General features: G+C 45.8%; 1 protein-coding gene across 2 annotated transcripts in view; it reads left to right on the forward strand.

Moving 5' to 3' along the window:
• The window catches only part of LOC8026290, a 149,985-nt gene that overhangs the window by 107,359 nt on the left and 17,715 nt on the right, over positions 1-24,911 (forward strand). The window contains exon 1 of one of the 2 annotated variants that reach the window (XM_029983052.4): positions 20,275-20,484. The exons of the other annotated variant lie outside the window; for it this stretch is intronic. The gene's annotated coding sequence lies outside the window, so the exon portion shown is untranslated. Of the gene's footprint in view, positions 1-20,274; positions 20,485-24,911 lie in introns of those variants that run through there. 2 annotated transcript variants of the gene reach the window in all.

Below are 24,911 nucleotides of genomic sequence, written 5' to 3' on the forward strand. Positions count from 1 at the left end.
CCATTATCCCGAGCCCGACTTGATACTATTTAAGCTTTTTGCGCAACGTAGACAAGTAGAAAGAAAACTTCAGCGAATCGATACACGTTAAGTAAAAACCCTGCTAAATAGAATAAATGCAATCATTCGTCGATATGCAAAAAAGACCAAGCGCAAGCAGTGGGATGACAGCACAGCGTCGGCCGATGCTAACAAGCTTGGAACCCACATTTGGCGAATTTTGAACTGCTTCACGGGGAAAAACGAGACCCATACATCTCACGCTTCAATGGCACTTCGTCTGGGCGAAAATCTAAAAGACACACTAGAAAGCCTTGCGGATTATTTTTCAACGCCTCAAAGTGAGGTTAGAGCGGAAAGCTACGCGGTAAAAAAGAAATCACCTCTTGACGCTCTCTTCACCGCAGGCGAACTGGCCGCTGCACTAAAAATGTGTCGCAGAAAAAGTGCACCAGGTCCTGACGGGATCACAAATCAGATGCTCCAAAACTTACCCAACGGACGACTAGAGGAACTTCTGAATTCCTTCAATATCATATGGACAACAGGAAACATACCACAAACTTGGCGAACAGCATGGGTTGTTCCTATACACAAGCCGGGAAAACCGAGAACATCATCATCTTCATATCGACCTATATCGCTAACGTCATGCGTAGCGAAACTTATGGAGCGAATGATCCATTCCCGTGTCTCGTGGTGGCTTGAGAAATATCAACTATTACAAAAAGGGATGACCGGATTCAGAAGGGGCCTCTCAACAGCGGATAGTGTGATTGACCTATTGAGTGCTGTTGAGCATAATCACTACAACAAGAACTCAACTTTGGCAATATTCTTTGACATCAGCCAGGCTTATGACAATGTACAGCATTCCGCAGTTCTGAGAAAGCTAACACAACTTGGAATGACGGGTCATTTACAGGTCTTCCTAAAGAATTTTTTCGCTGAACGAACGCTCCAAGTTCGGCTGGGACGAGCAGTGAGCTCGCAGCATAAATCCCTTTGTGGCCTGCCCCAAGGAAGTGTACTATCGCCGATACTTTTTAATATCCTTTTGTCAAAGTTACCAGAAGCACTCCCCAAGTACACTCTTCCTACTAGTATGTCAATTTACGCGGATGATATTTGTATTCGGACTTCAGGCTTCAGGCATCATGGTCTACGAAATGCTGCTCAAGCTGCGATTAAAGCCTCGAGCAAGTACTTAGCTGAGTGCGGACTCCAGTTTTCACCAGAGAAGACGGCGTTCATTCTTTTTCCCGGAAAAGATCGAAACAGCACACGAATAGATCTTCAGGTAAACGGAACTCCGATTCGTCGTGTCCGGCAGCATCGATTTCTAGGTTTCTCCATCAATTCTCGGCTGAATTGGCATTCACAGGCAATGGCTACGGCAAAGTCCACAGTAGTAGTGAGAAATGCCATTAGGAGGGTGGCAGGACAGTCGTGGGGGAACTCTCCAAGGTCTATGCTACGTCTCCATTCAGCATTAGTAGTTTCCCGCATCTTATACGCCCTCCCTTATATGAAGTTATCACGGTCCGACTCTGAACCTCTCGAACGCATCCACAGACGAGGACTTCGTACAAGCCTTGGTTTCCCCAGTTCTACCAGAAATGACCTGGTGTACATAGAGGCACAAGCTCTGCCACTGCCTCTTCTGGCAACGCAACGCCTACTTCTTTGCACGAAACAGCTACTCGAAGGAGCCTGCTCCAACGACTAGCGAAAAGGACGAGTTCGCGCTTTCACATTTCTTTACAGACTCTGAAACACCTAGGGTAGCAATCAGAAGCGCGACCAGATAGTTTTGACTACCAACCTAAGCCCCCATGGGGGGCATACATCCAAATATGCAATGAGAAGATCCCAGGTATACCAAACAAGAAAATATCAAACGAAGTGGTGCTGAAAATGACAGCGATGGAGTACATTGAAACAATTCATTTAAAGATTTTTTTGCAAGTTTACACGGATGGTTCTGTAAATCGTCATAAAAGAAGTAGCACAGCCGCCTATAATGTCCCAGCCTATAACCTTGAGTGAAGCGGCCGTATCGACCAAATGGTGTCCTCCACGACCGCAGAAATAATAGCAATTGTGGAAGCACTCCATACTCTTAAGAGATTTACACCGCAAAAAGTAGTTGTGCTCACAGACTCTCGGTGTGCACTGCAACAGCTAAAACATATACAAGGAACATCGGAAATCGCGGTGGCTGCTCGGTCCGCGACAGAATCCCTTGAGGACTCCGGTTTCAAAATATGTTTTCAATGGATTCCCGCCCACGTTGGACTCGCCGGAAATGAAAGAGCGGACAACCTTGCTACGAACGCACACAATAAAAAGCGAACAATACACGCACCTGACGATCCGAAAGCCTTCCGCATACGTGTCAAAGAACATCTCGGCTCTTTGTCGGAGGCAAAAAATAGCCAACATCAGTCCTGTCTTAATTAGTGGAAGCCTACGCCGCAGGGAGGCAACTCTACTTTACCGACTTCGCACCGGAACCGCTCGCACCAGACAACTTTTGCACAAATGGGGTAAGGTACCTTCAGCCTCCTGCGACAGTTGTGGTGTTACAGAAGATTTAAATCACCTACTTTGTGATTGTAATAAATTTGAGTCAGCGAAAAGACTTCGCTCAAGAACTTAACAGGCATAACTTCAAGATCAACGACATTACAGATTTAATATATCCAACTGGAAGAAGAGCTCGAAGAAAGCTACTATAGACCCTTTTCCTAAACTTGCTCCAGGCGACTGGACTACAAGCACGACTATAGAATGAAATACTGAGTGCCATTTACACTTGAAAGACCGGAAGTGTGCGTGACTGGACTTGTGACTTATCTTCGAAACAAGACAAACACTAAGTTTTTTTTGTTTTTTTTTGCGTTGTGTGCGTGTGTGAGTGTGTTATTCTCTTCTTCATATTCATTTATTTCAGTTAGTTTTATTCATTTTATTATTTCATTTTCATTTCTGGGCGGGACAATGCCGGCCTAACCGGCAAGGCTAAATCCGCCCAAATATTTTAATAAAGCGTCACCTCTCTCTGATATAGCTAGGTAACTTTTCCTATGTAGTCTTTTGATAAAGCTATCGAAGTGGTGCTAACACATAAGCTATCTAGCTTGACAATGTTCGCGGTTACTATGATTCCTCGCGTAGGTTTGTTATTGCTCCTGCTGATCCTGCCCAGTACGGTGCAGTTGACCAGAAGTGGAGACACCCGCAATCTCTGCAATGGATGCCTAAATGACCTGAGTCGGCCTTGATGGCATTGTTATTGTGTTCCCGCAGTCGGTCGTTGAAACATCGTCCTGCTTATCCGATGTAGCGGCCAAGCAGAAGAATTGACAAATTTGGGATATGTACTTTGAAGTCGGGAGATTTACCTTCCTCGTAAAGTATCGAAACAAAATGAAAAACGTTTTGCTATTCTCTGTAATGCAAAATTGGAGCGCAGCTCTTGAGGAGGAGGAGGGGATGGTACGGAGGAAAGGGTATGCCTCTCCCCCTCCTCCGTACCCTCCTTTCCTCCTCTCCTCCTCGCCTCCCATTTATCGGAAGTTTTTCGCTAAATTTCCAGCTTAATATAGCGAAACTTTTCCCGCTAAATTTAGCGAAAATTTTCCCGCTAAATTTAGAGGAATATTTTGCGAAAATTTCCCCGCTAAATTTAGCGGGGAAATTGACGTCGCGTGGCCTCAACACCAACTCAGTTTCCCCGCTAAGTCTAGTACGGAGAAACGGTGACGTCCTATAATACAACGCGCGCAGTTACGCCCACGCCGCTCAACCCGGAAACAGGCGCCTAAGAGCTGTGCTCTAAAATAATTGAAGTAGAGTAAAAGTAGTACATACTCGGAGTACAAGTTTTCTTTAGGGGTTAAAAGCGCTAAAAACGACGGACGAGTAGGAGAGACACAGACCACAGAGCGCTACTTGCAACTGGTTTATTATTGGAAAAACCACACGTCCCGCGAAACCAACAGGACACACATCCGATTCAGTTCCAACCGTCGCTAATCACATTTCTTACTCTTACACCATGCATGATCGTAAAAACGATAACTCTGATTCAAAGAGGGTTATCGATGGGGCACTTACACACGTACCCTCGTCACACTCGGAAATAAAAAAAAAAACGCTTCCGTTATCTCCCTTGTCTTTCTACTTTTGTTTTGTGCCAAGATGACGGTGTTGTCTAAATAGGGTAAACACTCACACCTACTGAAATGCACTGCGAGATTGCCACAGGGGGCTGACCTCAATGACAGGGCATGTTCCCTCAGTCTTTCGTTCAAACATCGCCCCGACTGCCCAACGTATACCCTCCCACAAGACCGAGGAATTCTGTACACTACCCCCACTCTGCATCCTATGGAATTTTGCTGCGTGCTTTTTCTGACAAATATCACCGTGTGTCACCCCGTTCCACCCCCCCCCCCCCCCCCCCCCCCCCCCCACATAGCTTGCTTAATTTCTGTGGAGCTGAAAGGAGAACCGAAATGCCATGCTTTTCCCCACCTTTTTGATATTATGGCTAACGTTATGTATATACGGTATCACCACTGGTCTTTTATCTGGCTTGCCCCTCTCTTCTCTCTTCCCTCCTCCACGAAACTTTTTTAGCAAGCCCTCTACCACCCCCTTAATGATCTCACAGGGAAAGCCTCCCTCCTCCAGCCTCCTCACTTGTAACCCGAAGCTTCCTGCTACGCTGTGCTGACAGGACTTCGTTAAGGCCGCGTTCAGGCAAGTTGTGGCGATTCTCCTCTTGATAATCTTGGAGTGGTTCGAGTCATAGGGCAAAACACCTTTTTTCGCCCTAGGACAGTAAGTCCAACATACATGCGACGGGAGAAGGGCCAACTTCAGATCCAAAAACTGCAAACCACCCTCCACCGGGTTCTCACTTGTGAAATTCAAACCCGAGACGCTGGTTCTGAAAATCTCCAACATGTCTGACACAAACACCGCCCTTTCTGACTCCCCTTTTTTCCGGAACAGAACAAGGTAGTCGTCCCCAAATCTGAATACATGGACGGCTCCTGCCTCCAATCTATTCTTAATGTCCCTATCACACTTTGCTAAGTACAAATCACTTAACACTGGAGCCACACTCGCACCAATACACACACCTTGCTTCTGCACGAGCTGTACGTCTTTAAAAACAATATATGTGGATTCCAAATAAAAGCCCAGCAACTCTAGAAAACCTTCCGCGGCAACCCCACATTGATTTTGGAACTTGACCTCTCCAAACACCTCAATGGCCTCACGAATAGCTACAAAAAGACCGTCATGTGGTATAGAATAAAACAGGTTTTCAACGTCAAATGATACCGCATCACAGGCACCAGGGTTAGAATGTGTCAGAAACTCCACCACACTTTCTGACACAAAACACTTAGGCACGAAACTTAGGCACGAAACAACGAAAACTTAGGCACGAAACAAAAATAGGAAGACAAGGGAGATAACGGAAGCGTTTTTTTTTTATTTCCGAGTGTGACGAGGGTAGGTGTGTAAGTGCCCCATCGATAACCCTGTTTGAATCAGAGTTATCGTTTTTACGATCATGCATGGTGTAAGAGTAAGAAATGTGATTAGCGACGGTTGGAACTGAATCGGATGTGTGTCTTGTTGGTTTCGCGGTACGTGTGGTTTTTCCAATAATAAACCAGTTGCAAGTAGCGCTCTGTGGTGTGTGTCTCTCCTACTCGTCCGTCGTATTTAGCGCTTTTAACCCCTAAACATGTTCAACCAACTAGCCCAAATCCAAACCCTTCTACAAGTTTTCTAAACTTACTTGTAGTAGTACTTCAAGTAAAGTACAAGTATTCTAAACTTCCTTGAAGCAGTACTTTAAGTAGAATGTACGTAAAGTACTTCCCAAAACTGATTCTCGGAAATGGCCACCGCCTCCAGGTCCGCGACCAAAGCATTTCGGTCACTTATTGAATGACCCGAAGCCAGGTAGACACTAAAAGTGGAGACGATTATGATTTAGATGGCACTTATTTTTACAATCATGATCAAACCTTTCACCATTTAATCTTAATATTTTTTTATGCATTTTCTGTCTAGAAGTTTTTTACTTGCGCATTAATTTGTATATAAAAATAATCAACTCAGAACTATTTATATTAGGCTGATGAGGAGAGAAACACGTTCCTGGGGCAAAAAAGAAAAGAGAACGTTTCGCTTGGCCTCCGAGATTGACGAAGGGGCCCTAGAGGCATGTGTGCTTTTTACCTTTCACAGCTTGTTCGTCAGCCGCGCTGTGCTCAACTGCAAGCCAAACAGAACGTCATAGAAAAAAATGGCAGCGACCTTTATCTGCACGCCCTTAAAGCGCATCAAATGCAGTATTTAGGGAGCGATCCTTTAGATTTGTCTGGAGCACATTAAAGAGCCGTTTCGGGGAGTGAAGAACATATTGTTTATGAATTGTTATCACGTGACAACGTCGCGTTACGCCAGCTCACGTGGCATCACGGTGTCAGGTGACAACACTGTCACGTTCGTGACTTGAAACTGTGGCGTGACGTTAGGTCACGTGACGCTTGTGCTGATATACCCTGCGGATGCTCGGGCGGACAAATGGCTAGAAGTAGGACTTCCGCTATTGGATAGTCCCTGCTTTCAAAAAAGCACGAAATGTATCCGTGCGCGCACATGCACTCACGTGCACACACACACACAAACGGACAGATAGAGAGGAAGAGAGTAGGACGGATGATAGACGGAGCTCTGATGGTACGTTTACTTGCGTAAAAACCGCTGGCGCCGAAGCGACTTCAGTCGTAGTAAACCAGATCTGTTTATATTTAGTTCCACCGCCGGGGGCCACTTTCTCGGTTCATCTCGGAATGTCGCACCTGCAATGAGAAGGTGCGAGCATTTTTGTTTCTGCGGCGGCGGTTTTCCTTTCCTTCGGTTTCCTCGGCGGCTCGCTGGCTCTGCAGCAGGCTCTCGGAGTCTCGCTGCGTTCTCAGAGAGTTTTAGTAGGTCGTTTGGGCTCTCCTGTTATGCTGTACGCAAAAGCGATGTTGCGCATGGGCGCCGCTAGCAGAGTATTTGCGGAAGTTAACGGGAGCGAGCTATTTTACGCAAATTGCGTGGCGCGGTGTTAGCGGTCTCCAAAAAACGAGTCTGCGGCGAGATTATGGAAAGCCAGGGACAGGTACGTAATTCAAGATATCCGCCACGCCGCATGTGCCTGCTTCGCGATCGCGCTTCTCAGTGGGGAATTATATATTTCTGCTACGAAAGGTAGCCGCCACCTGCCAGGACTGCGGCAGGTGGCGATTTATCGCAAATATGCTAAAAACAGTCACGAAAAAAAAAAAGAAAAAAAGTCACAATCCGTATTGTGCTCGAAAGATGCGACCTCATGCTTGGCCACTTTCGTCGTGAAGAAAGACCTAAGCAACCTAGGAAACGAGCGAGTAAGCTGACGCGAGAGAATTCTGCCGCGTTGCATTTTTGGTGAACGGCGAGAAAGAGAAAAGAGCTTGATCAGATCATAACAACCTTACAGAAAAGCTATAGCTGTTGTGGTTTAGATTGTTTCTTTGCTCTGCTTAATTTAAATTGGATAGGCTTGGGCAGCGTGGCTGTCAGTTTACTCAATTACAAGCATAATAATAATTTACTTATAAAAAGAAATCAAAGATCAGTATACACTTTATTCGATAAAAATTAATATTTTTATCGAAGTATATTCCTCTGTTTTCCTCTGTGACATATTCTCACAATCGCTCACGCTTTCCATAGTTCCACGTGACTGGAAAATAGCTAACGTAATACCTGTTCACAAAACTGGTAATCGCCAACTCAGAATTACCGTCCCATCTCTCTCACCAGTGTTTCATCTAAGCTCAAAAAGCATATACTTTACTCAAATATAATAAACTTTCTTGACTCTCATAACCTTATTTTCTAACATTAGCGCGGATTTCGTAAAGTGAAACCCAGCTAACCGCCTTCCTTACTGATATTTATTCAAGCTTCGATTCGAATATTCAGGCCGACGCCATTTTCATTGGCTTCTCCAAAGCATTCGACAATGTTCCACACCAACGTCATTTAACAAAGCTTAACGATATTAATATTCACCCCTCTGTTGTTAAGTGGATTTCTGAATTCCTAATTAACCGTAAGCAATATTTCTCCGTTAGCAATATTCCTCCGTTAGCAACGCAAAATCTCCCACCTTTACCGTAATTTCAGGTGTCCCCCAGAGAACCGTACTTGGCCCCCTTCTGTTCCTAATCTACATTAATGATATCCACTTTAATAAAGCTTCTTCTGTGCACCTGTTCGCCAACGATTGTGTCATTTACCGACCCATTCTTTCCTACCATGATCATCATGCTCTCCAGAAAGACCTTGAGTCTGTAATTCATTGGTGTGAAAAAATGGCAGATGATGTTAAACTTTAATAAATGTTGATCCCTATCATTTTCCCCATTGATCTCTATTGTAGTTGGCTGGATCGCGGACCGCGGCCTCGGCAGCTGGGGCCGAGTGTCGCCAACGGCGGCCATTGATTGACACCAGCCAATGCACGGGACTCTATGGGAAGAAAGAGAAAAAGTGTCGTTTCCCCCGTTTCCGGCAATGGAACTTTTTGACTGCCTTTCGGGAAGCCTGCCAAATAGCATGTGTACAAACCAGGCACGTAGCCAGGGGATGGGGGGAGGGCCATGGGGCCCGGCCCCCCCCCCCCCCCCCCGAAATCTTTCATTTTGCTGGGACCTCCTCTCCCCCCTCTCCCTCATACAGCATTTTGTCATGGGTGCCCCCCCCCCCCCCCCCCCAAGAAACAAAATCCTGGCTACGTGCCTGGTACAAACATTAAAACTGACAGCCCTCACAGTTCTTATAAATAAATGTGTTGTGGTCGAGGAGTGACTCCGCTGGGCGAGAAATGTAGTGCAGCTCAATGAGACCAGAGTTACTTAGAGTTGCCGCGGAGTCGGTGGTGGTTTCGACAAGTTGGGATTAGCAGACGACAAGCTCGAGGGCTTTGCTACGCGGAATTCGCTCACCCTCGGAAAGCCGCTGTCAACATGAAACTTTTTCGACATTCATCAACTTCTGGACTTCCCCGAGGACGGTCTTATTGACGGCAAGTTGCTTTGTTTACTTCACTATGAGAGCAAGTTTGCCAGCTCAGCCGAAGGTTCTCCGGCACGTTTGATATTTTTAATCGGCGCTCGAACGTTTGACAAATACCAATTCTATCTCCAAACACCCGACATAAAGATCTCAGCACACCATCAAATACTCGCCTCCGAGCACAACGTACATGCTTCAATGTTCCTACTTTTGTCTGTTTCTCCCATGGACTTGCGTGTATTGCCTGGTGTCAAGCAATGGCCGCCGGTGGCGACACCGACGGGCTCCCGACCCGCGATCCAGCCTACTAAAATAGAGATCAGTGATTTTCACGCAGTTCGCGTGCCACACCATTTTCGTGTTACCTCAGTAACACTCAAGTAATATCATGCTTATCTTATAAATACTTGGGTGTTCATCTCACCTCTGACCTATCATGGACTACTGACATAACTTCTGTTATTTCTGATACTAACCGTTCTCTCGCATATATTTACGCCGTAACCTCAACCTTCCTCCACCCTCCGTAGACCGACTAGCGTATACTACTCTTATAAGATCGAAGTTTGAATACGCCTCATCTATATAGTCTCCATGGCAGTCCTAACTCGCAAATAATCTAGAATCCGTCCAAAGCAGAGCCCTTCGTTTTATTTATAACAACTACTCACCATATACCGGCATATCAGGATTACGCCAATCAGCTAACCTTCATTCACTTTCCCTTCGCCGCCGAGTATCACGCCTGTCTCTCCTCCATCGAATTTTCTATCACAATAGCCCCCTCAAAGAATCACTGCTCTCACCTCCCCATCGTATTTTCCCGCGTCTAGATCACCTATGTAAATTACGTCCAATTCGATCATCAACTGTTTCTCACCAGACTTCCACGCTATCATTGGCCATTGAAGATTGGAATTGACCAGGGATGGTCAAAATACATGCAAATATGTATCGAAATACAAATACAAAATACTTTGTCGAAAATGTATTTAATTACAAAACTAATTACATTTTCAAAAATGCATTTAAGTACAAGATACAAATACAACCAAATGTATTTGGTCTCCTCCAAATACTTTTCCAAACACATTCCTCAAAATTTGCGTCAGCCCCTTCAGGGCACCTGCAACGGGTTTCTGGGTATCTCATTTTAATTTTGTATCGCACTCTCGGGAGTTAGTGTGCGAGGCTCTAGTAACGTAACAGAAATATAATTTAAAAAAAATGTAATCAACTTGGACGCAATAGGTAAAAAAAATACAGAGCTTCAAGCAGATTTTTTTGTCGATTACATTTTGGTATAGACCAACAAAGAACCGAGACGACCAAGACGTGCAGCACTAGCTAGAGAATTTTTTATTGTTGCAACTCGCACCAGTTACGAAAATCTGGACGATTCGCCCATTTAGAATGTTCCAGGCAAAAATATGGATGGAACTCAGGCTGGAAAGCATCACAAGTTGTCACAGGCACTTATTTAGCTAGTCTGCCTGTGAATGTCGATTTTGTCACTATTCTTGCCCTGGACTAGCAACGTAATCACAAAGTCACTAAACGCTTCTGCTTGATTGAGACACACTGCATTCGGCGCAAAACGTAGTTTTCTTTCTGCTCTGGACAGTGCCTTTAAAATAAAGCCGGAGGAGAAAAAAAAAAAAAAAAAGCCCATGGCCGAATAAAGGATGGAGACTATATCTTACAACCACATGCATAAAAACAAGAATTATCGTGACAATAAATTTGAGGGATGTATTTTCGCCCACAAACTTGTATTTAATTACAATTGTATTTGAAATACCCTCGTTTTAGTATTTAAATACACACGTCAAATACTTTACCCAATTTGTAATTAAATACAAATGCAAAATACACAAAGTATTTGAAATATGTATTTCAAATACTTGTATTTGAAATACTGCCCATCCCTGAAATTCACTACCTCACAACATCGTTTCTATTAATGATACAGTCAAACGCCGCTACAACCAACGCTTCTACTACGAAATAAATAGCCTGTACAACGGGCTATTTTGTTGCTTATCTGCTTTATTGGGGTCATTAAAGGGCGCGACGGATATAACGAAGTGACGTGTGTAACGAAGAGTTATCGCGGTCCCACACGCTTCGTTATACAGGCGGTTGACTGTACTACTAAATTTGTTGAATATTACCCTCTCTTTATCTAACCTACCTAGCTAGCTTACAGTGTTTATAATTGTGTTTACTGTTCTATCTTTCTTTGTTCTATTATTGCCACCCCCCTTGTATAATGCCTCACGGGCCCCCAAGGAAAATAAATGATGTCGATAATGATGATTTTATAGACATATGTAGCGATGCTATAGAAGCCTTACTTACAATTGTTTTAGAAACCGTAATTTTACGTGATCTTTAGTGTCTGAAGGACTCGCTGTTGCCCTACCTCTCGTAACGCTATAATCTGCACTTGGTTAACAACGTTCTACCACGGTTTCCGCCTATGTAAAATCCGTCACCACAAGCGGCGCTGGTCCAAGTGGGAGCAAAGAAAAAAGTGAAAGAAAATGAGAAGTTTCGAAATAAAAACATCTTGAATCATCTGATAGTATTTTTTATGGTAAATGCAACACCCATCACGCGTTTGAATTATTCGAAAACAATATGACCCTTAGGTCTCCAGTATAGATAGTCCGCGAGGTTTTTTTTTTGTTTTGTTTTTGTTTTTATGAATAAGTAGACGCATCTAGAGCTTTTCTCCGCGGTGGCTTTTCCGATCCCATGTCTATCTGTTAGGTTCTCCTAGCGATCTGATTGGTTGACTCCTAATGTCGGCAGCGCACCTCTGGTGCTTTAATTTGCCTCTAGGGAAAGCTTTCCCATAGTGCTACGAAACCATTCCAGACCAGGTATTCTAAGTACCTTGCCCATTCAAAGGAACGTGTCTAAACCATGAAAGTGCGGCTTTATATGCGATACATGTAGCAGAGGTCGTAGCGGATTGCGGATAGCGTACGGGAGCGACTCAACAAACTCTCTTTTGACGCCGGGTGGCACGCGCGCAACGCTCGTCTCACGACACGAAGTTCTCTCCGCGAGACCGCACGAAAGCAGATCATGCAGGCTGAAATCCCTGCCGAAAAAGAAGATCACGACGATTCATCTCCCGTGCGCCTCGCTTGCTATGTGGCGGGCCGCCCACCAACGAAGCTGTAATGCCGTCGGCGGATTCCTCGATGCCTGCAAGATCGCGAATAGGCAGAGCATGCACGCTGCCTCCTTCTTTGTCTTTCTTCGCAGGTGAATGCTTTTCCAGTCGTGGGTGACACCCTTGCTAAGAACAAACAGGACGAACGCATCGCGCAAGCCAACGACGCAAATTCCGGCCAGCGCCATGGTTGGTTCGCGTCAGGAGAAACGCAGCGCCCGGACCTATTCCGTTCGCCGCCTGATATACTAGCGAGTGTAGATACCCGGCGTCAAAATGCAGGGAAGCCAAAGTATGCAGGCGAGTTGGTAAGTAAATAGCGTAATCTAAAGTTCTAAACCCTGAGACACGGAGAAATCAAAGAACGGACAAGACCGGACGCCGCGGATCCGCAAGTGTGACCGGACCGTATATGCTACGTTCACACTTACGGATCCGCGAGCATTTTGATGCCGGATTTCAAAATCCGCGTCGGTCCAGGACCACATTTTTCCACGCGGAAAAATCTTCCATGCACGCGTCGCCAACCTATCAAAGCGCACGGAGGAAATGGCGTTTACTGACGTCACACCCGCCCGAATCGCTCGAGTTGCGGCTGTTCCCAAGCTGGGCAAATGGCATCGTCTCGCTAACCTCGCTGTGTTGGCAGGGATGCTCATCAAAACTAAAGAATTTCCCAACCCTTTACGACAAGACACGTCTGAAAAACAAAGGCTATGTCCACAAGGAAGATCTGTGAAGTAAAATTGACTCAGATACAGGCGTGAGTGGTATACGTATAAGCGTTGTTTCCCCGTTTACACGTTGTTTTATTACTGCATTGTGGTATCGCCTAGAGAACGTTGGGCGTTCTCTGTCAGCTATTTTTTTTTTTATTTCGTGGCAGTGAAATTGCGATCAGAAAAAAAGAAGGAGCCTGCGAGAGCAGTTTTTCGAAGACAACGTGGGCCTGTCTTCGCGGACAAGTTGCTTTCGTTCCGGTGCCACCTCGTTCACGACGCCGGTATATGGTGGTTCTCGAAGCAGGTACCAGCCAGCATGGACTAATAAACGAGGCGCGCTAGCGGGAGGTTCCTCTGTATTGGCAATATGCTGAGAGGCTCCAGCGTTAAGTGTCGTCGTATCCTCAAGAAACCGGAGATGCGCGGGTAAGGCGGCAACAAATACGAACGGCGACATCTTTTACCGACGAGCCAATTCGGTCGGCGGCAAGAGCGTCTTCCGCAAATGTGAACGAGCCATAAGGTCGATCTCGCGTTGGCTATTATATCCGCTTTGGCTGCCACCTGCTGCAGCGCCGTGCATACAGTCTACTCAATGGGAGGAGCCGACGGGAGTCGGGGTGGAGCGGGAAAAGCGGCGGCGCCGCCAGCGCCGCATGTGTCCGAAGGGGGAGGAAGCTTTCACGAAAATTGTGGAAAGATTGGGTCACCTGAGTAAATCACGAAAAATCAAACACTTTTTTTTCCTATACTTTGCATGTACAGTTAAATAATATTTTGTGTCACTGTGGCGCTTATTTGGGCCGAATGATGTGAGCAATAGGCAAGCCAATTGTATTTTTTTCCCATTTCACAGATTTTTCAGTCGTAATAAACGCCAGAATAGCCCAGAACGATTTTTAATGCGAAAGCATTAACTGGGTCCCATGGAGCGAACCGACGCCATCAGCTTTTGAAGCCGCGCCGAACGGCACCTAAACTCCCCTGTCTCAATGGAGCGAAGCCTGTCGTCTCTAGCAAAAATCTGAGGGATAGTCTCCCATTGGCTGGCGCGCGTCATAGTTTCAAGGAACGAGGCTCCCATTGGCTCTCGCGCGGAGTAGTTCCAAGGAACGCCACTAGAGAAGCCCTCTCCATGGCGGCCCAGCGCACGCAATGGCCCGGGCGCCGAGAAGAGGGAGCGTTTGGCCGCAGAGCCCATACGGCAAACTCTGGAGAGGCTGCACGGTCGAGCTCAGCGCGGCGCGGTCACTTCACGAGAGCGCGCGCTCGGCCGTCGGCTGCTACCTCGGCAGTACTGAAACGTGGCCGTCCACGCCACTACGCCGCACACAAACTAAGGGAGCGGAAAAACGACATTCATGCTTTCGCTTTCACAACTCATAAAAGTTGCTTAGGTGTCCTCAGAATTGTTTTTAATGATTTTAGGAAAAAAGGCTTAGGGATAAGTTTTGTATAGAAAAAACCAGATTTTATATTCTTTCTTTTGACTCTGTAGTAAATCCCAGCGCGATGCGTTGAGAAATCGATGTTTGGCCACCGTCCAATGTGGGATCGAAGCGTTAGTGTACACGCGGTAGGAGCTACGATTTGCGAGCGGGAGATCGTGGTGCTGTCACTTTGAAGCATGGATTGAGCACGTGCCCGCATTTGCCCGCTTTCCGCAGCGTGCTGTCTACTAAAACTCTCAACTAACCACCTACAGGGTGTCTCAAATAGCGGCTAGGCTCTTTAAATCGACCGCAAAAATCGTTTTCTTAAGCTATCCTGCTACGAGTTAGTGCAGCGTTGCCCACAGGTGGTGCATTGTTTCTTCAAAATTTGCAAAGAGCAAACTTACCTGTGAAAAAAGTAAAAGAAAAGAAAAGAAAAGAAAACGGCTTAATTTCTATGGAAACGCAGCGAAGACACCGGTCTTTAAACAATAGGCCGCCATTTCGCACGGGAGACAAGAGATGGCGCAAGCGGTCGCGACGCCAACTGCCGCCAACGAACGAGCATACGACGCCGGGAGCAGGCGTCATTAGCAGACGATCTATTCGACTCATAAGCGGCGCGCGTTCCGCAGGCGGCGACAATCGCAGAACCAAAAACAGACGCGGTAACAACAAGGAACTGCAAAGCAGACGACATAACTACCCCTAAAAATAGTCACAATTACCCGACAACAAATTTTTTTAATGGATTGTGTGTCCATTGATTGTGTTTTATTAGTAAGAATGATAAAATCATGCAATGGCAACTGACATCGAAAAAGCTCGCACCGCTTTTGAGTTGAAAAGTTCGTCTGCTAATGAAGCCGGCTCTCGGCGCTGTATGCTTGTTCGTTGGCGGCAGTTGGCGTCGCCACCGCTTGCGCCGTCTCTTGTCTCCCGTGCGAAACGGTGCCGTGTTGTTTGAAGACCGGTGGCTTCGCTGCGTTTCCACAGGAGTTGAGCCTTTTTCTTTTTTTTTTTACTTTTTCCTCGGATAATTTCGCTTTTTGCAAATTTCATTTTGAAAAGAAATGCACCACCTGTGGGCAACGCTGGACAAAATCTTTGCGCGATAGGTTAAGAAACATATGTGCGGTCGATTTAATGAGCCCGGGCGCTATTCGCAACTTTCACGACCTTTAGGGCGCGCACCGGTGCCCATCGAAATGGCTGTCGTCTGGATGATCGTCCTAGAACAAAAACACGAGGCTGGGTGTTCGACGCGTAAATTATTCTGCTTTTTCTATATACTGGCTCCTCTTGGAGCCTCACTTTATTTTTTCACGTCAGGAAGGTGTTCGAAAACACCTTTCTTGTGAATCCGATCATCCAGTAGCTAGGGAGCGTGATTCTCACACCGCGGTACCACCATCGCTGAAAGTTGCGAATTTGAGACACCCTGTAGATACTAGATACACATATTTGAAAAGTTTGAATCCGCTGCTCCATTCGTGGGTTTATTTACACAGATATTTGTCCCAAAAGCGCCCAGAAACACCCCGTAGAAAGAGACGTACCACGAAGCTCGATCACAGCCGAAGGCTTTTTTTGAAGCAAATAGGCCTTCCACGTAACGAAACGCGAGACTCATGCAGTACAAAACGTCCGACGCGTCCTATAAGACGCATCGCAAAGATAATCCGACAGAAATGAACCACGGTTCATGGTACGAGTTGGTTCATGGTAAACGAAAACTAAACAGCGCGCAAAAATAGAGAAGGACGAAGGGAAGATGTTTTGTTGTTCCCTCGTGTTGTTCGCACCTTTTCTTCGTCCTTGTTTATTTTTGCGCGCTGTTTATTTCCGTTTACCTTGAGCTAGGATTGGATTCCGAAACATGCTTTCCTTTCGAGACGTCGACCCCGACAAAGCATATTACCATGACTTATTCGAACCCCTCTTTCACTGAACCCCCGCCCCCGCCCCCCCCCCCCCCCCCAAAAAAAAAAAAATAAATAAATAAAAATAAAAAAAAAAAAGTGTGCGCAGTCGTATTTTTCTGCATTCGAGACTATTCTGTGTTTCAGCCCAAATTGGCGGAGATCGAATTCTACGACCCCCTTGAGCTATTTAGAGGTACGTGGCAGATCTTTGCGGAAGGAGGAGTGCGCTCCGATCGTATGCATTGTCACATGCTCCGCTGCGACGCTCTGACTGGCTCGCTGCAGAGTCGCAGCTTTCCATGTTTACCGAGTTACGGTGAAACGGAACCTCTTGAAGAATGTCGAGTTATGTGATTGCTGCGCCAAGCTGCGCCGAATTGCTTACGGTGCTGCTACACCCTGCTACATTTCCGCAAAACTGTCTTGAATTTGCGCCACCATTGCACCAAAACATAATTTCACTTTATTACTATTCCAAATATAATAGCTGACGCCCCGCTACACGGCCGGATCGTTACGTTATATTTTTTCGAGTTTTCAGAACTTTCGATTATCGCCTTGAATAACCTAGTACGTACTACACGATTTGACATCTGTCTCAAACACTAATAGTACCCGGAAGTCGCGCAATAGTTCTCATGTTTGTGGTCCGTTTTGGTGGGTCCGGTAGCTTCGTTGAGTGCGGTTCTCACCGCGCACTGGTGGGCTGCAGCGAAGCGAGAACCGCCAAGTAGACATCGCGATGTTGCGTTTCCTGCTTCGCCGCAGCGCAGCCGGGTACTAAAGGAAAAACACTCCTCTAAAGCAACAAAAAAAAAAAAAAAAAAAAAAACATTTGGTAAGGGTTGATGTAACAACTCCACCTTGCCGTAAAAAGTTCTGAAAAAGGCTGCCGCTTTTGTATAATAGACTTCAATTCTCTGACACTCTTTTTTTTTAACTCGATATTTTAGTAAGGATACTTGTGCATTGCGGTAAGCTCTATATGAACGGCTTTATAAGCTTATCTTTTTATTGGGGCTGGGCGTCGATTAAAAATGTTAACGAGATTAATCGCCACCCTTTAATCGAAAAATTATTCAATTAATTGGTCTCGTACATTTGTATGCATCATACCTAAAAGCATATTTTTGGTGTGCACTCTAAAAAAAGCCCGTGAGTCTGCTTTCCCGCACAACACTCGTAGAGCCAATCACCGCGACTTTACGGAGGCAGCTCAGCGAATGGCAATGCCGAAACATCTGTTTAGACCAAAAAACGCAGTCTGAATTGTGACATTAAGCAATGCAAGCGTGACGTTTTTTGCATTGCTTAATGTCACAACTCAGACTGCGTTTTTTGGTCTAGACATATCCTTCGCCAATTGTCATTCGCTGAGCTGCCTCCGTAAAGTCGCGGTGATCGGCTCTACGAGTGTCGTGCGTAAAAGTAGACGCACAAACATTTTTTAGAGTGTGGCTGTTGCTATTGTGTGACAAACAGCCCAATATACAATTTTGATTATGAATGAACCTCTATGTGTAGTTAAGAACAGTTCAAAGACACTCACACACACACACACACAGATTATTACTTAAGCTGCGCGAGGCAAAGAGGTTCGCTAATATTCCCCGGCGAGAGCGACCTCCTTCGATTATTCAGAATATAGTCTCTGTTGTGCTAAACGGACACTCGAACGGCCTTGAAGTGGCCGGGACGCTTGCAACCTTCTACATCTCTCAGGAGTTATGAATCTTTCCCTGACAGTTTAGTGTAGGCTCAAATATTACCTAATTTTACCCTTCATACAGGTGTACCTACTCGTACACATCTGCCTGGTGAAAGCATGTAAATTTTACTTTCTTTACTTTCGTCAAAATGTTACCGATTAACCGGTTAAAAGAATTAATTGCGATTAGAGCATTAATCGATTAATCAGCAGGTTAATCGATCAATTGCCCAGCCCTAATTTTTATGTTAGCTTTCTTGTTTAGTTATTACCATTGCATTGCTTTTACCTGTGCGATGGCACGGCAAACAGAGTAAATTAAAACTAAATTAGCTGGAGCAGAGGATGAAAACTTCGGATTAAGCTTAATGAGTCTCACCGAATGGTTTCTAAGGTTCATTTATCATTCACATGCCAATTTTTGCTTTCATGAAGTTCGACATAAAAATGTCATTGTTAATAAAAAATTAAAGCTTTGCTTTCATTTGAGTGAATTGCTGTTTTATTACAACCTTTAGGGCTTCAATGAAACATCCCCAAGTAATACACTTCCTCGGCCCAGGCTTGGGCCAGATTGGCGCGGGCTAGAGCCAACTTGACACAAGCCCTGCCCAAGTTTGTGCCAAACTGGTCCAAGTATGAGCCGGGGAAGTGTCGTATTGAGCACCTAAAGGGATCATTTTAGGTGCTCAATATTATTCTCAAATTATTTCCATGAATTCAAATTTGCTTTACCTTCGGCTCTGTTCCTAAAATAACCATTCACACTAGTTCATACTGTTCTTTATCACTTAGCATATTGTTGCCGTGCCTAGTACTTCTACGCGTAACTAAACAGCTAAGTTCTGTGTTTGAGGCTTTTAAGGGAATCAAACCTGTCATTCATCGATGCTAACAAAAGGTTGCACAGAAGTGAGAAAGCAAAGTAGGCAGTGTCTTTTGATAAGTCAACTGGTGATTCTTGACATAGACCATTCGCAGTGATAGGAATACAAATGGTGTGTGTACTTGCGCTCGGAGAGTATACTTTTGCTGCTCCAAAATTGCCTTTTAGCTGCTCCAGAAGGTGCTCCAAAATGGCTCAGACCAATCACATCACTGGAAGTCGTACCAACATGAGCGACATGGAGAAAAGCTTCCAGCGGCAGCTGGAAGGGCTCAAAAGGCTGGTTTTCTACAAAGAACTGTAGTTGAAGTGGCAAAAAACAACCTGAACACCGATGTAGAGAGGTAAAGAGGCGAGTAGTTGTGAGCGTCTCAAAGAACGGCTATTATTTCCAATCTTCGTGACTTTTTCAAGAATCTAAAAAAAAAAAAAAATTACCAAACGTTTTAACGTTTCAATCAATAACGCCGCTTAAAAAAGGAAAAAAAGAAATACCAACAAGAATTGTTGGGCTTGTGCATAAAAAGTAACATTCCGCATTCGACCTCACATATGCGGCTGCGGTCATGTGTTTGTCGAACTGGCCGGTGCATTTACGACGGCGCAGGGATTACGCGGCGGCAACTAGCTCGACCCCTCTGGAATACTTTGCGGCACGCCACAGCACACGTGCTTGCGCCCCGAAATTTACAAAGATAAAGATTCAGAGCACCGCCAAAGGTCCACAGAGCTGTGCGTGCACTCTTAACTTTCGTGGCCGTCATTTTGTGTGCCCTGTTCTTGCCGTTTCAAAGCATGTTCGATCAACTAGCCCGGTACGAGAGAAGCGTAGGAAATCAGGTCAAGACGGCGCCCGGAGGGTCAGGGGGTTGTGGAGGGGCGCAGGGGGGCAAGAAATGCCCCCCTTCCATCTGTAGTTCTCCTTCGTAAGACGTAGTTATTTTATAAAGAAAACAATGGGAGCGCTAGAAATGGTACTTGCTATTTCGAGCAATATTTTAGAAAGCATTCTTTTTTTTAATAAGCTTCAGTTGCGAGGTTTTCCCGTGTTTCGTGGACTTTCTCGGACCTGTCTTCTTAGCGCTCGTAATTTTGGGGTCCGCGGTAGTTGGGATATATGGGTCAGTGGCGGCAGGCCACACGAATCCGCCCCAGTTTCCGCTTTCCGGCCTATTTATAGAGAGGCTGGCACGAACTAATCGGCTGGGAGCGGGAGGAAAGCGAGCCGCACGGCTTGCTCGGCCGGCATTAGACGCGCCTGCTGGCCCAGATGCCCTTTGAGCCGAGCGGGGGATCGCCGGACGGCTATGCCGGACGGGCTCTCGGCGGACACGCTCGGCCGCCGGCGCGGGTCGAGCACCGCCAGAGCCCAAAAAAACAGGAGGCACCCTCTTCCGAGCGGATTACGACTGCGGCAGACCGCTTACGTTAACACCAGGAGGACATCAACAGACACTCTGGCTCCGTTCCTCGAATAAGGTACAGTCTCGAACTTGATAAAATACGGGTCCCGCTATAGAGACACATTTTGGGGGACGAACTGGGTAAATACGCTCGTTATTATGCGCGGGGTGGAGGATAAAAATCAAGGTGATTTAAATCATACCAGTTTTACTGCCATGATTAGGAAGGGAGTTTTTGTAGGCCGGCGTTTCCCCCTCCGCTAAGCCCTCCGCAAAGAAGTTGCTACTGCGTCTGCGCACCGATAGCCTTGACTGTAGAGTTCCGGGTACCGTAGCGGGTTGCGGAGGACAGGCACGTAGCCAGGATCTTGTTTCGGGGGGGGGGGGGGGGGGGGGGGGGGGGTCCGGTTGCCCATGACAAAATGCTGTATGAGGGGGAGGGGGGGAGAGGAGGTCCCAGCTAAATTGAAGAGATTTCAGGGGGGGGGGGGGGCAGGCCCCATGGCCCCCCCCACCTGGCTACGTGCTTGGCGGAGGGCGTTGCGGGACGGCGACCTACGAAAACTTCCCATTTATGTAAAGTATTTCCCGCAACAATAATCCCGAAAATAGGTTTTATTTACCGTTTGTCATAGATTTTATTTACCGTTTGTCTATCATTTGATGTTTTCTATGTGCATTTGTTTTGTGCAAAAATCAAAGAATCATCAAGCAAGAAAGAGTTATACCAGGTTGAACACGAGCAGAATGCAGTACTCTTCTAAGCAAATCGGAGCGGTGAGCTTTCTTTCCACTGCGTTCGCCAGTTACGTCACGTCCTGATGCAAGCAAATCAGAACGCGAAAGGAAGGAACAAAAACTAGAAAAGTAATGTTTTAAGCAAATTAGAACGAGAAAAAAAAAAGCTTTCAGCTGACTAAAAAAAAATAGTTTTTGTTCTAGTATGTCGGGTTTTCATAAAAAAAAAAAAAAAAAAAAAGGTTAACTAAACGGTATTTTAAATTTATTGTAAGTCTTTTTCCCCATCCTTATCAGTGATCGGGCGGAGTGATCAATCAATCCGCCAAGTTTAGAAATGCACGTAGCGATCAAGAATAACTATTTGGCAGGTATAATGATTTAAATCAAATATTCTGATCAAATAAATCAGATTTAAATCGAATAAACCCGATTTATTTCATCTAAAAGCATTTTGAAAGATGAGCGGGTAGACGCAAATTGTCTATATCCGCTGTCTCCCTCCCCTCAATTAGGGCTACACACTAAAAAAAACATGTGTGTACTTTTCCGCACAACACTCGGAGAGCCAATCCCCGCAACTTACTGTGGCAGCTCAGCGAATGACGATGCCGGAACATGTTTAGACCAAAAACACGCAGTCTGAGTTGTGACATTAAGCAATGCACAACGTCACGCTTGCATTGCTTAATGTCACAACTCAGACTTCTTCTAAGCGTTGTGAAAGATGATGGGGGGAGGAGAGGGCCAATAGGGGGTGGTTGCGCACCAGGCGCTTGGTCACTGGCTCTCGTATTTGGGTCTAAACATATATCGGCATCGCATTCGCTGAGCTGCCTCCGTAAGTTGCGGCGATTGGCTCTCGCGAGTGTTGCGCGGGAAAGTAGCCGCACGGGCTTTTTTTCGCGTGTAGTAAGAGCGTCGTCTGCTCCTCGTCTGGCGTTCGAACGCCGGACGTCGGCGTTGCTCGCTCTGATTGGAGGGAGACAGGGGACACAGGAAACCTTTGCGTTTACCCACTAATCCTTCGAATCAAAGCTCAGCACTCAGACGTCACCTCCCGCACTCATCTCCCCTCGTTCAGTTTGTCTACTGCAGAGCTCACACAGGTGACAGCAAAGCGCCAAGATGATTTGAACGGCGCTCGCTGGGGTTGACTGCGTCTGACCATGCTTACGGCATAAATGCTCGAAGGAAAAGGACACGTCTGTGTGCTTCGACCGGTGCATACTTTGTATGTGGTCGTCTGGTCATAACTTCAGCTAGTACGTTTCCAATAATTGCCCAAATGATTTTACAGGAGCATACTCGTGTGAGTGTCGGTGGCACTGAGCATAATTTTGGTGATATATGTTTTCGAAGACGCGCTAGTATGATTTCACCGGAATATAATGTTTGTAGTATGAGCGAGTCTAACCATACTTGTACCAGCGTGTTCGCGCCAAAATGTCGGTATGATTTGAACGGAGCACACATTGACTAGTATGTGCTCGACCACACTTTCAGAAGTATGCTTGCAATAAAAAGGTGATATGATTTGACAGCGGCATATATTATTATGAATCGGTCTACGCCAGTAATTAGGCCATTCACTATTTACACTACACCAGTAATTACACCACATGAGGGTCGCGGGCCGCATATGGCCCTCGACTCGCTGGGACGAGGTCGATGAGGTCCCCAAGCATCAAGCAGCTGCGAACCCCCGTTCCCATGTGTCGAGCGCTACACTCTAAAAAAAATCCGTGCGTATACTTTCCCGCACAACATTCGGAGAGCCAATCACCGCAACTTAAGGAGACAGCTCAGCGATTGACGATGCCGAAACATATGTTTACACCAAAAAACGCAGTTTGAGTTGTGACATTAAGCAATGTAAAACGTCCCGCTTGCATTGCTTAATGTCACAACTGAGACTGCGCTTTTTTGGTGTAAACATATGTTTCGGCATCGTCAATCGCTGAGCTGTCTCCGTAAGTTGCGGTGATTGGCTCTCCGAGTGTTGTGCGGGAAAGTATACGCACGGACTTTTTTTAGAGTGTAGAAATGGCATGTGCCATAATGATCTCATGTCGCCGCTTCATTTCCGCTCGAAACGTAGCTCTGCTCTTATAATGTATTCACATAGTTTATATTCTGTTTTCATTTGCCTTGTGTTTCGTTTTTATTTTTTCTTCCCAGCGTTTTGTCCTGGTACTGACCTGTAGGACAGTTCCACTAGTAGGCTGCAAGCGCGAGCAAGTTCGCTCAAGGACGCACGTCGGCTGCACGAACTCTCGCTGATTGGGACAAACTGCCGAGGATAAAGCTATGAGGTCGGGATTCTCGCCTTCAGAAAATATCACAATTCAAATACAGGTATTTTCTCAGATTGCTGCTATAAAAATTGTCAGGAAACCAAGAACTGTCGTATGAAGATTTTTTGTTTTGTTTGTTTACACGTGTTGAGTTTGCCTAATTTTCTAGTGAATAAGTAACGGGAACGACGATGTGTTTGTCTACATGTTCTATTAAAAAATGGCAGCACGTTGGCGGAGTGGTGCTATTTCAGTCTCTGCTATCACACCAGATAAGGGCCCAAAGTAGTCGTATAAACAAATCAAAGCTAAATATGTCACTAGCAAAACTGCAACTTTATAAAAAGCAGAGAGCACGAAGTCCCTTCTTTATATAACCACGAAATCTCTTGACACCTAGCTCCCCCCCCCCCCCCCCCCCCCCCACCTGCCTTACGCTCGTCCTGGACGGTTTGGAGGTGGGCTATCCGGTCCTCACACTCAAATGAGTTTGAGACCCCTGATGTACACCAACACGTCGATAGAATCTGACCGGCATGCACAGGTACTAGTGGAAATGTCTGATAACATACACGGTCATATATGCTTAAAAAGGCCAATATGAGTTCATATGCGCATGCTCGTGCTACGGTGACTGCATGTGCCATGCGTTCCCCAGAATGCTTGTTTCCTGTCGAGCAATGTAGGTAAACGGGTAACAGAGCCACGTCGGGCAGAGCTCATCTGTTTTTCGCCCTGTTACCTGATACCTTGTCTGACTAAAAAAAAAAAAAAAAAAAAAACGAAAAAACAAAAACACATAAACATTGTTATGACTTGAATGACGAATATTGGTGTATGATTCCGCCGTCTCCATACCTGCACCGAGTAACTTCGCAGTAAAATATCAATGGAATTCAAGTAGCACATGCTCGTTTCAGTATAACTAGTCCGACTATACGCAAGTCTGACGCTACAAGATGGCGGAATAGTGGGGGATGGATTTTCCGTGCGCCCGTTCGCTAACGTTAGTCGGTGTACTTACATTCATATATTTGACTAGAAAATTGAAGTGGCCAGGGCAAGAGCGAACCACGGGCGACGTACTATCGCGGATACCGTAATTGCTCGAGTAATAGCCGCACTATTTATGAACAATGCCCTTGCGTCTACTTTCCCGGAAAGCACATATACAGCCAATCATCGCGTTGCGCATAAATAACATAGTGAATAACTACAGGTTTCCCGCTCATTTCAATCCAAGCGACGACCAATTTAATCCAAGTGACACCCAATTTAATCCAAGCGCCACATTATATAATCCTTGCGATACCCAATTTAACCCCGGGGTCAGTCAGTTTAATCCACAATATACAGGGTGCGGGCCGTAAAAACTTTAACATTTGGCACGCCTAGCAAAAATCGAATTTCAAACATACATACCTGAACTTGGGCACACAAACGTCGTTTATTCCAAAGTTTTTTGCCT

Source organism: Ixodes scapularis, unplaced genomic scaffold (genome assembly GCF_016920785.2).
Source record: "Ixodes scapularis isolate PalLabHiFi unplaced genomic scaffold, ASM1692078v2 PGA_scaffold9__187_contigs__length_104089568, whole genome shotgun sequence".
Taxonomy (NCBI): Eukaryota; Metazoa; Arthropoda; class Arachnida; order Ixodida; family Ixodidae; genus Ixodes; species Ixodes scapularis.